The sequence below is a fragment of the Coloeus monedula genome, assembly GCF_965178545.1.
Source record: "Coloeus monedula genome assembly, chromosome: 6".
Taxonomy (NCBI): domain Eukaryota; kingdom Metazoa; phylum Chordata; class Aves; order Passeriformes; family Corvidae; genus Coloeus; species Coloeus monedula.
The window spans coordinates 19,288,143-19,300,431 of NC_138786.1; the positions used below are offsets into that span (position 1 = coordinate 19,288,143).

General features: G+C 41.2%; 1 protein-coding gene across 1 annotated transcript in view; it reads right to left on the bottom strand.

The window, feature by feature from the left end:
• LRRC56 (leucine rich repeat containing 56) overlaps nt 1-8,562 on the bottom strand; it is a 57,747-nt gene extending 49,185 nt beyond the window's left edge. The window contains exon 1 of the mRNA XM_082283347.1: nt 8,519-8,562. The gene's annotated coding sequence lies outside the window, so the exon portion shown is untranslated. The remainder of the gene's footprint in view (nt 1-8,518) is intronic.
• Nucleotides 8,563-12,289: the final 3,727 nt, after the last annotated feature.

Sequence of the window (12,289 nt, forward strand, 5' to 3'; positions counted from 1 at the left end):
ACTAGAGAAAAGCCGTCTTGCTCTGCTGAAGGGACACCTGCAGTTTTGTTCTGTTCTCCACTGTGAAGCAATATTTATTCTTAGTGCTGGAAAAGTAATTAAATGATCAAGCTAATCATAACTGGCTGACAAAGCATCGGTGGTGGCCAAGACCTGAGAATTACCACTTTCCTTCCTCCTCATACTAATAAACAGTTAAACACAGGAGTAACTTCTGTTAGGACAAATAGGAGTTCTGGCTGCTCAGCTGATCATCTGTACTTGAGAGGACTGACTCGGTAGAGGTGAGGGAGGTTTGGATCAAAAAGACTTCTTCCTGTGACTACTCAAGTCCAGTCAAAATTCTTCACTTGCACAAGAAAAGGAAATTCAAAGAACTTAGCACTGTCAGGAAAAATAGCAGCCCTTATCCAAACAAAAACAGCAACAAAAACTTGATGACACACCAAACCTCTTCCTGCAGAATCTTCTACATTAGGAAGGGAAGAACCAAACCCTCAGATTCCTAAGTGCTCCTTCTGTAGACTCATCAGGCCAGAAGAAGCCCATAGAAAGCAAACCCTATTTTTTCCAGGTCACTGCACCTACCTGGCAAGCACTCCTACAGGAGAAGCTGACTGCTCAAATGTGCTACACCTAAGCTACAGAATATTCAATGCCTAAAAAGTATGTTCAACACAAATTCTTCAGAGTCACACAACTCCTTTCAAACTTTCTTACTGGCTTACAACAGAACCACCATAAAGTGAATTGAGTAGTGATACTTGCAGCTTCTAAAACCTCAGTATGCCTACAGTAGTGTAAGGACAACTTTCATACTTCAGCCCATTAGGAGGGAAAAGAGACCTCAAAAACACTGTGTCTTGCATTTTACAAGAAAGTTATAATAGAGAAATTTCTATTACCTGTTTTTTTCTAACAAATTCTAGAATTTTTCAGACTTTTTTCCTCTACTTTCTTTAGAACAGATCAGTATGATTTAGCCAGTATAGAGTTGCAAGAGTCATCAGTTATCCAAGAAAATTAAAGAACCTTTTGTGAGATGAAGATCTTCTGGTGTTGTCATTATTTTCCTAAGAAGGAATTATCTTGGTCAATAACTGACTTGGAGTAGAATATCTGTCACATAAATTCTGGAATCCTTTGCCAGTTGCACAAGACTTGTGTTGGATTGTGTGCAAGTACTGGTGGTTGTTTCTAATTCAAGTGAGGATTGTTATTATCCAGAGATAATCACATATGTTATCAGAGCCAAGTGGAGCAATAGTCAGAGAACATTGATGTAATGTGTGACTGCAAAACATAACGAGATAAGAGCAGGATTTTGTGGATGTGGGCTGCAAAGTGTTAACACGCTTGCATAAAACAAATTACTGTTCTCCCTCTGTTGGGCCATCACCACCACATTTCAGAACATCCTCAAATCTTTGAAACATGTTGATACAGCATTTACTTTAGGCTTGACAGGGAGATCAATTTGTGGCTTAATATCTGAAGTAATACTTTGTTTTATACTTCCTGCTATTGATCTGCTCTTGTAATTATTGTAACATTGGATTAGTGAGGAGAAAAGTATTTTCATTACAAATTGTTTGGGATCAAGCTGAATTATTGTCAGCAAGCAAAACTATTTTTTTACATGTTTCTATCACTTCAAAGCTTTCTCCAGGGAATAAAGAATCTCCTCCTGAACACGGATCAAAATAACATGCTCAAAATGAGATTGTAGAAAAATCAAGAGCGCAGGAATTCTAGTGGTGAGGTGCCAATCTTTTGTAAAATCCAGGAACCTCTGAAATCTCCAGCACTGTGTAGGAGCAAGAAAGGGGCCTGGCACAAAATTTGTCCTCCTAGAGACACAGCAGTCACATTGCTCATTTTCATCAGGTCCATCTGATAAACCTAAGGCTCTGTCAAATGCACAGGACAAGCCAACACTGACCCAAACTAATTTTAGCTTCAGTGGGACAGCTTACAGGGACTGGAAAGACTTTTGGTGTCACTGAAGAGGTCTGAAAATCCACAAATCTGAAGATTTCCCTCATGGAGAAGATGGCTGCATTGGATATATATTGGATCTATGTGCTGAACAGAACCATTCCTGCTGCGCTTTGTGGCACCCACAAGGATGGAACCTAACTGCACCTAGCACAAACCTGCAGTGAATCCCGTGGGACAGCAGAGCAATGCCAGTAAGCACATGAGTGTGCCAGGGGAAGAGAAAATGGCTGGGAAATAATGGAGTTTTATAGTGCCTGTGAACAATGAGAAGAATAAAAGAATGAAAGAAACCAATAAAGTAGCTTTTGCAGGATTTGCATCAGAAGTCTTAACTTGGCAGACTCTTACGTGTGTGGATAACTAGAAGCAAATAATCATTGAGTGCAGGCAAAATCAATGACCAGAACAGTGAGATGGAAGATTCTGAATTCTACAAAGAGTTAATTTGCCAACTTTCTCCACTGCTGCCACTCTCCTTACCCAAGCAAGTGTGTGTGATCATGGTAAGCTATTCAATTCACAGACATGTTCTGACAGTTCATTAAAAACTGCAGGACATTTTCAACATATATAAATACCAGTAATAAAGACCATTATTAAAATTAAATGATCCTTGGAACAACATGTTATTTAAAATCCCCTCAGAATACTGTAATTTGCTAGAAAGAAATTGGCAGAGAACAGTTATTTGATGTTCTTAGGGTCTGACTAACTGGTAAGACTCCAAGATTTTATTTTTCTGCTACAAGATTTATCGAAGAGTCAGAGATAGGATTGCGTATTCTTCATTAAATATATATTAATACGCATTTCAAATTCAAATGTTTGATTCAATATTAATTACAGCTTCTTAAGACCAGGAAAGAACCTCTGAATTGTGTGACTAGGCATGATAATTTCTAATGCAGCCTTCACAACATTACCTAAAGAGTTTGTCCAAGCAATTAACTTACTGTTTAAAACCAAAAGAAATCCCCAAACAACAGCAATTAATCGAGAATTACTCTAGAAAAGGCATATACCTCTATATATTAACATCCCATACAAAATGGAATCTCTACTGCCTTAGTCCAGCTTCTCAACCAGCATCCCCTCCTGCTCTGTGGCTACTCATGCCTTCACTGGACAGGAAAGGTGACATTTCAGTGGGGGTACTGCAACTTCTGAGCCCTTATCTGTATGTCACCAGCCAAAAATTTCTCTAGAAAAAACAACCATTTGAGAACCACTGTGCTATCCATCTCTCTATGACAGGAAGCTTGCACTGCAGACTTCCATTTCTCTTGTCTTGCGTGATATAATTTTTGTCTGTTTAATTCAGAATCTCAAATTACAGTGGTGCCCATACTGTTAGCACTGACACAGAACGAAAACAAAGAATTCTGTATTTACTACGGATTTGACAAAACATTTGGTTTACAAGTCCCAAGGGAACTATGAGTGCCCTTTTAAAGTGTAATTTTGTGCAAGTGCACTGCAGATAACCTCATCTGGAAAATAACTGTTTGGGCAGCTGGAATTTACTATGATGTCATCAGGAAACTACTGTTACAATAATCCACCCATAATGGCAAAAACAGTTCCTGCAACACTCATGTAATATAAAGCATCCTGCAACACATCAGTCTATTTTAGCAGGTGCAACTTCTAGAAAGCTGAAAAATAAAACACCAGTCCTGTTATTAATATGACTTTTTTGTGTGTGTGTGTGTATGACTAAACAGTCTGATTTTAATCTTCCGGTTTTGTTAAGCAGAACAAGGTAACAACTACTTCAGTAATGCTACATTAATATCAAGGGATCATGCAAACACTATAAAGAGCATTCATAAATATTCTGCTTCTGTGCCCCACTAAAGAAAAAAAGCTTTTAAGAGAAAGCTGAAATATTAAGATAACAATATCCCACTTAATATAATTAAAAATTCACTGACTTTAATGACACTGAATGACTCGAATGCTTACAATGATATTTTTGGGTAACTGTTCAATTTGAGGCCTTGGTTCAAGCATCTGAGTGTGCAGACAGAGCAAGTGTACTGATTTATCTCATTTCTTTACCTTCCCCATTTATGGTTTCAAAAGCTGTAAGAGTGTTCTGACAGTTCTTTGCTATTTCATATAAATCCTGCTCTATAATTACCACAACCATGGCAGGTGAGCCTTGGGATCTGTGTCCCACAGACTGCTCAGGAAAAGCTCTTGGGAGCTTTCTGGACTTTGTGATACCCCCATGCATGGAGCTGAGTTCAGACTGTGCTGTCACACAAAGCAGCAGTGATCCCAGAGAAAAAAATGCATGCTACAAACCCAGACACCGTTGAGATAAAAGATGTCTAATATTCTTTGAAAACATAACAGTAATAATAAAAAGGCAATGCCTTTAAATGTCACCCATTTATTCTTTGTATATCTACAGATTCCATGTAGATATATAAATATACTAATTTCATAATTACAATTGCATATATAAGACTTTCCCCCTGAGATCCTGCTGAGCAGGGTGATGAAAAACGTTTTATCATATGAGCTGGAAATACCCCTATATTAAATAATTCTGGAGCTAGCTTGCCAAAATTTTTAAGGGAACTTCCCCTTCTTACCGTCCAGGACCAAAGTCCCTTCAGAGTGGGCACCTCCAGTGATCCCATGCGTGCCCCTCTTGGCTCCCTGCACACCCCACACTCACACAATCAGACAGGGTTTCCTTACCAGCTCAGGCCTGGGTTTCCCACAGCAGATGTCTGGATCCTTAAAACAATTTAATCATGGCACAGTAATGCAGAAACAGCTGGAGCTGGTGCCTTTAGGGACAGGCCCTCAACAAAGGAATCCCTGGGTTTTGTACCCTCCATGCCTGTGACAGTCTGGGGTCTCCCTGCTGAGTCCTTGGCTCCTGCTGTGTCCAAGTCCCCGGTCACCTGGCCGGTGCCACAGGTCCCTCTGCCCTTTGTGGAGCAAAGGGTCAGCACCAGGTCAGGGCCCCTTGCCTGGGGCTCCCACCATGTTCCCCACCCAGGGCACAACCTGCAGCTCCCACTGCAGCTGCACACCCAGCTACCTGCTCTAAGGGTATTGCTCAACAAAATGTCCTCATAGCATGATATAAAAGCAGATCACTCTCTATTATATGGTTCTATTACATGTCAAAGAAAAAATAAACCAAAGTCCAATCAATTGGTTTTAGTTTTTAGATTCCTGTGGTGGAAGGGGGTCAGTGGTAATTTCTGTCTGGCTACAAATGATCATTGATTCTCTCTGCAGTGCAAGTCTCCAGACAGTGGCTATAGATGAGTATGGATTATCTAAATCATTAGATGAAACTGCAAGATGCTACAGATTGAGTGGTTTTTTTTCATATACAGGTGAACTTCCTGCTGTAAGAAAATGTCTCAAGACACTCTTCTGCTATCTGTCCCCACAATGAGCCCTAGAAAAGCAAAGCAGAGAGCAGGATGTGGGGATAGCTGGTGAGCAACAAGGGTTATGGAAAAACAGAGCCCCAAGGTACCAACGCCTTCATTCTCAGCAGGTTGCCAAATGCACTTAGGATTGTTTCAGTGGACTAGATAACAGTAAGTCCCTCACCATTTTATCAAGGTAGCCAGAGATCAGGAAACCAGATTTGGCCCTCCATGGCCACAAGCTTTTATCCAACAGTGTCCAGATGTTAAACAAGGGAGAAATGAGGCTGGTCTAGTTAAAATCCTCTCATCCTTATGCAGGGGTCCTGTCATGGATAGCTAATGACAAGGGACGTAGGAATCAACGTATCTGTGCTTGTCACACACACAGATCCCGCCTTAAATGCAAATGTCACAGGAAGATGTATTTACCTTCCTTGCATTTAAAAGGCATAATTCAGCATTTACTTAAAAATTCAGATGCTAGACATACTAAGAAAGGATGTAAGCAAAGCAAGAATCAGTATCTTTTCAAGATGAACAAATATATTCTAACCCATGGACTCAGAACTAAATGACAGTCCAAAGCTGCAGAGAAGAAAAACTCTATGGTTTTGGTCTTCACAGCACTTTAAAGTATCCACCATTTAGCAGCTTTTCCAGATTCCAGCTAAGAAAAGGACAAAAAAACCAGACCTTTTTTTCCCAGCTACTATTGCATTGCATTTATGAGCCTTTTGAAATACAAACTTCTACGCAGGATGAAAATGCATCATATATGGCATTTCTGAGTTTCAACATACTCTGGTTGTCCTCAAACAATTTTCAGTCCATTTTGTTTGGTAATTAAGCTATTTGAAGCAAGAGATTCCTTCCTGGCCTGCAAAGCCGTTTGAAGGGCGGCTGGGAAGTTTCTGATTTCCGGTGTGTTGCCCACATGGGACAGATTGTATAAAAAGAGATAGGTTCTAGATGAACTTGTAGAAAAATAGTGAACAGTGGATGATGCCACGGGAGCTTATTTAGTAACAGCCATTGCCAAAATTTCAGCAAGGGCAGAAGACTCACAGTGAAAAGGACCTTGAGAAATCAGTTTGGGCTACTGATGAGGTGGCATCATAACGGTCCTGCTGGGCCAAGGCAGATCTCCAGATAACTACTGTAGTCAGAAACAGACCCTTTAGAAACAGTATCAGAACAGTATCAGGAGCAGAGGTAGTCCAAAGTGATCCTTGCCCTGGCATGCTGCTGTAATTTCTGGCAATCAGTATCTCCCAGTCCAAAAGGTGAGCTGTGTCCAACAGCTGGGGAGGTGTATGGGGAAGCAATTATTTGTCATGTTTCCAGACATGACAAACAGTCATCCAATGACTAAAGTAGACACAGAAATTTTATCAGGAAGCAGTTTTAAAAACTGAGAAAGTGCATTTTTGCATTATATTTATTTAAATTGTGGAAGACAGGCATAGGTTGCTTGGAGGCTAAAATTAGAAATTAGGTCAACAGCAGTAAAAATTGGGGAGGATACATCCAACTGTCCATGCCATTCTTTAAGTTATAGCTTTCTTTTGCATAATCTCATTTCATCTCCTCTTCTCTCTGAAGAATTTCATGGCAAGAATTTCAGTTCTGCCATTTACCCTCCAGGATGATCAGCTTTGCACATAAGATTCAAGATACGGCCACAGAGACAGTACATGAATCTCCACTGTTTTTAATTCCTATTCTCAGAAGTTTTAACACTGTTTGTCTGTTTTACCAGCTGCAAGATTATATTTTCAGATAACAAACACAATAGCTGAACGCTCTTTCCCAAGTAACAATAATTTACTTAAGCCCCTTCATTCTATATTTTTCTTTTCCTCACTTTGAACTTGGGTGGATACTCCATTAAAATAAAGCAAACCCATGCCCAATCACCACGTATGTTAGGAACACTGAAAAAACAGAAAAAAAGAAAACCAAAGTAGTTTTAGGACTCCATTCTAAAAATTAATTTAGAATTAAAGATGTAAAATATGCAAGATAAACAGACAGTTTGCTATACTTTGAATACTGCTTCCAGATGTGAGAAGCTGTAGTTAAAGAAATGCGTGCTTTCTGAATTTTTTTTTTTTTTAATATCAGATAATGTTTCTTTGAACTAGCCAGGGTCCACAGTCTTTTCCTTTTAATGCAGACACACTAGTATTTATTGCATCTGCCATGGCAAGTCTGGTCTTCTGATTCGTATTATAGCAAGTACTTGTGACCCTACTGATATAAAATAGGTTTTGCTTGCAATTTTTTTTCAAGCCCACATGTGACTCCATAGAAAGTATAAAAACACTAACCATTATTTTAGCAAACTAAAATTATGCAGATATATCTAAATAATTAATTTCTGTGAAAAGCTCATGAATTTTCCAATTGAAAAAAATAACCTCCTCATAATTCCTCACAAATAAATACTCATCCATTCCCATTAGCAACAAACATAGTGATCCCAGATTTATGGTATAAATATGATATGTTACTATGTTGCTGCACTTTTATACTACTTCAAACATTGAGGATAAATGTGATTTCTTTAACTGTGTCCCCTAAGGAACTTCAGTTAGAAAAGCACATGCATCATCATCAATTATATCATTCCAGTCCAGTGCTAAACTCACATCTGGTCTCACATGAAATAAGCACCCTGCTTTATATATGATCAGGTCCCTTGAATGGTGTAAGAACAGGCTGATGACATCCCAGGCCATGGGCAGAGCCTGTTCTTTTACTGACAGCAGTGTACAAATAGCAAACTGAGCTGCTCATGGGTAGATGTATCCATATATCAATCCCTTGAGAGGTCAGACCCCCAGGAGCGTAGTCATTCTCAGTGGTAAAGCCAAGAGAGAGAACACAAAGTCCAGGAAAAAAAATCACCACAACCTCCATAACAAAACCTGTTAATGCCAGCAACTCTGAAATCTGACATACCTGAACACTGTAGTTTTAATCCAAAATTTTAGGTGAATTGAAACCAGAAAAAATAACATGAAGAAAAATAATACCATTAAATGGGAGAGTAATTTTAAAAAATTCTGAGACATTTTCAGTCATTTGTACATTTGAAATTACTTTACCTTTTCTTCCAATGCCACTGCTGTTCTGCATCATTTGCCATTCCTCTCCTACAGAGATTTTAATTTAGTAGTCACAGCTGCTTATCTTCATTTATCTTGACTGACAGGTGCTCATAGTGTTATTTAATTGTTCCATGTCCTGCTAAAACAACAGTAAGAACACAATATCCAAGAGAACAAAAACCAAAACAAACCCAAGAGATTCTGAGCATTTAACAATTAATAAAAATAAGTACTTTATTCACTGTAGCAGCAGAAGTCCATGTTCAATAGGGCTTAAAAGTGGAACAGGACACGAAGCAGTGGAGCCTAGAAGAGCTTAATGAAAGTGTAACTCATTACAGTTCCCAAAGAGACCATGAGAAGGTGAAGGACTTGATAGAGAAGAATCTACATAGTTGGGGGAAAAAAAGTTTTTTACTGAACAAAAAGAACACTGAATTCCTGGTAGGAGTAAGTTGATTCTGTGTTAGAGAAAACATTGCCATTGGGGTAGCATGGGATAAAAGGTTAATGTCAACATTTAGCATACTTTCACTGTATCAGTTGTCAGAAAATGTTGCTATGTAAAAGCAGTCAAAATGGAAAATAGTAGGTGAGCAGGAACATTCATAACAGGAATCAATAGCTATAGAAGACAGGTGCAGAGCAAGGATAGTACAGGCCTCACAGACAGGACAAAGGGAGAGCTGGAGATATCCAATTAACTAATTACTGACTGCTAAGAACTATGAGTGGGTAAAGCAAGTTCATTTCCAAATCATTTTCCATACCACAGAGCGGTCATGAGCAGGACAGGGACCACACCTGAGCCCTTTCTGCAAGAAGCTGAACAAAGCTTAAAGCTCATAAGCTTGGCACTGGCGAGTCTCTTCAGCCCTTCACGAGAAGCTGAGGAGGCACCACGGAGGAGCCACGTTCTCTCAGCGTGATATACCTGGGAATACTTTTACAACATACACCTGCCCGGGACTATTTATTCATCAACTTTGTTCTCCTTAGAACTCCACCAAAACATAAAATTTAAACACGCTGTTACATCTCCCAGATTCATTGCCAACACTGACACAAACAGAGACTTTCAGTCTCAGACCTCAGGTGCTTTCCACCTGCACGTTGGCTGGATTGCTACAGTGATGCACGTACTTTGGTGGGGTCTTCAAACTCCGGGACGCATTGGAGGTATCCCACACCAGTCAATATATCCCGCTCCAGTCCAACGTGTCCCACACCGACCACCGTGGTAACCACGACGGCCTTTTTTCAACGCCCCTTAAAGCCGGGGGCACAAGCCCAGGGTAAGGAGGGGAACTCAGCCCCACGCCCACCACACACCCACACCTCCCACCGCTCTCTCCCCCCGGGCCGGCTCGTACCTGCGGGCTGGGCCTGGGCTGCGGGGAGAACGGGAGAGCAGCGCGGAGGGAGCGACAGCGGCCGCCCGTCGCCCGGCAACGCCGCGGCCCCGGCACCTGGAGCGGCCCCCGGGCCCGCCCAGCCACCCTCCCCATCGCCAGCGGGAGGAGGAGGGGCTGGAGATACTCCCGAGCCGGGAAGGGCTCATGGCTGGGAACAGCAGAGGAGTGCGCTTGCAGAGGGAAGCGTGGCAAGGCAGACAGCGGGAGCAAAATGGGGGGAGCAGGGGTGGGCACGGCCCTGAGGACAGGAACGGGACGGAAAAGGCAACAGGACCCCTGTGTGGGATTTGGGAGACAAGTGATCACACGGCTGAAGGAGGGGTTGGGGACATCTCTGTTCCACACAACATCCAAAACCATTGCTGGCCGATGAAAAACTAATGACATCATCATGCACGAAAGTGATCCCACATGCCTGCAGTGTGTTAAAGACCAAAAAATATAGCTTGTGACAGGTAACAAGGCTGGTTTCACCAAATGATTTTGCATTTTAAAAAACCCCGAAGAAACAAACAGATTAAAAGATTAAATTTCCAGACCAGAGTCGTCAAAAGATTAGACATGTAAGAATGAAGTTTATCATAACCTGGATCCAAGAGAGACAGTTCAACTTTTGCTGGTGACATTATCAAACATCTCAGTGCAAGAGTGCAAGTCTAGTGCAGCTCTTACCATTCTCACTCACACTTGGAAGATGTCTACATTCCCACATTTCAATATAGGATTCATAGATCGGGCACCTAGGAAAATGCGATTGTATGCTCAGTGGTCCCACGTGAAAAGCCTGCTTTTTCAGGGGTTTACATTCTGGATAGTACCCAGCATGTTCTTGGGCACAGCCCTTAGCAGTGGTTCTCTCGGAGGCAGGAAGGCAAGAGGTCTGGAGGGAAGACACAGAGTCCTGCCTATCATGTAGAAGAGGCTGGGGTTTTGACTTCATTATTTGCATGCACTCACCCCCTCACTCCTCCCATATATTCCGTGCCTTTGTGAGGATGGGGGAGAGCAGCAGCTGCTGGTGGATTGCATCAGCATTTCCTCTGCAACTACATTCAATTTATTCTAGGGTTTGGAAAACACTTAGACCATAGGTCAGGAAATGTGTTGACTCCCCTCTTGCAGGGTCTGACGGTCAATTAACATCAGAGAAAATCACCAGGGGCCTGATTTTCCAAGGTGCTAAGCACACTCAGCTCCACCTGGTGTCATTGCAATCCAGCTTCCCATCTTCACAGGAAGGAAGGCAATGAGCCTTGACGTGCTCCAGGAAGGTAGTGTGATTCAGTGAAAACAATACTGAACCAAGCATCTGCCCCTGGAATTTTATTCCCAATTCTGCCATTTTTTTTTTCCCAGGTAACTAGCTCAAGTCACCTTGACTCAGTTTCCCAACGTACACCTTCTTGGGACACACTTCCCAAAGATTATCTGTGGAGTATGTGTATTGTGTATCCACACATCTGCATGGTAGTTTTCTTCTTTTCCTTGTTTTGCTGGAAATAATCTATTTACGGCCAATGCAGTCTGAACTATTTGAAACCAATTGAAGAAATGCATCTTTTCATCACTGAGGAAGAGAAAATTCTGGCACAATTTCAGGCTAGATACAGAAGCTTTACATCTCTTTATTCAGAGTTACTGTAATTGTGCTGGCACCATTCCCAGAGCTGAGCTAAGGTCAGCAAGAAACCTGTAAATTAATAACTGTGGAGCTGATGTGATCTCTATCCAGGAACCATGTTTTACATACATGAAGCTTCATAGGAAAGAAAAGTTATGCTTCAGTTTACCAAGAAAGTTTTAGAATCTTAATATCGACAATTAGCATACCTTGGACCGACCTGGAGACAGTGGACCTGATTCTGATCTCACCTTCACAGGAACTCCACAAAATGTGTTACTCTGGATTAATTATATTGGTGCTACTCAAATGAACAGGAATTGGGTGAAGCCTCCTCTGAAAACCAGGCCTAGATAAACATGTTTTTCCTTTGGGATTCTTATTTTACAAGAAGAGATTTGTCTGTTCTTCTGGTTTTATTCAGCCAAAAGCAACATCCAATCAACCCAGTATCTTATTAATAGTATTGATCAATAGATAATCGCTGTTGCTACTTGCATTATTAACATTTAAGAATTTCATTGTACTACAACTCAGAAACGCAGAACCAGAGGGGACTTTCTGGTCAGAGGAAGGTTTTCTGCTACTGCATATAACCCCATCAGAGTCATTTAGATATGTATCAGTGTCTCCCTCCTTCTGAAAGATTGGTTCAAAGTGTCTCTCTGAAGATAGTTCCCCTTGCAGCCTGATCTCTCACCCTCATTAACCAGCCCTGTAATCACCTTTTTT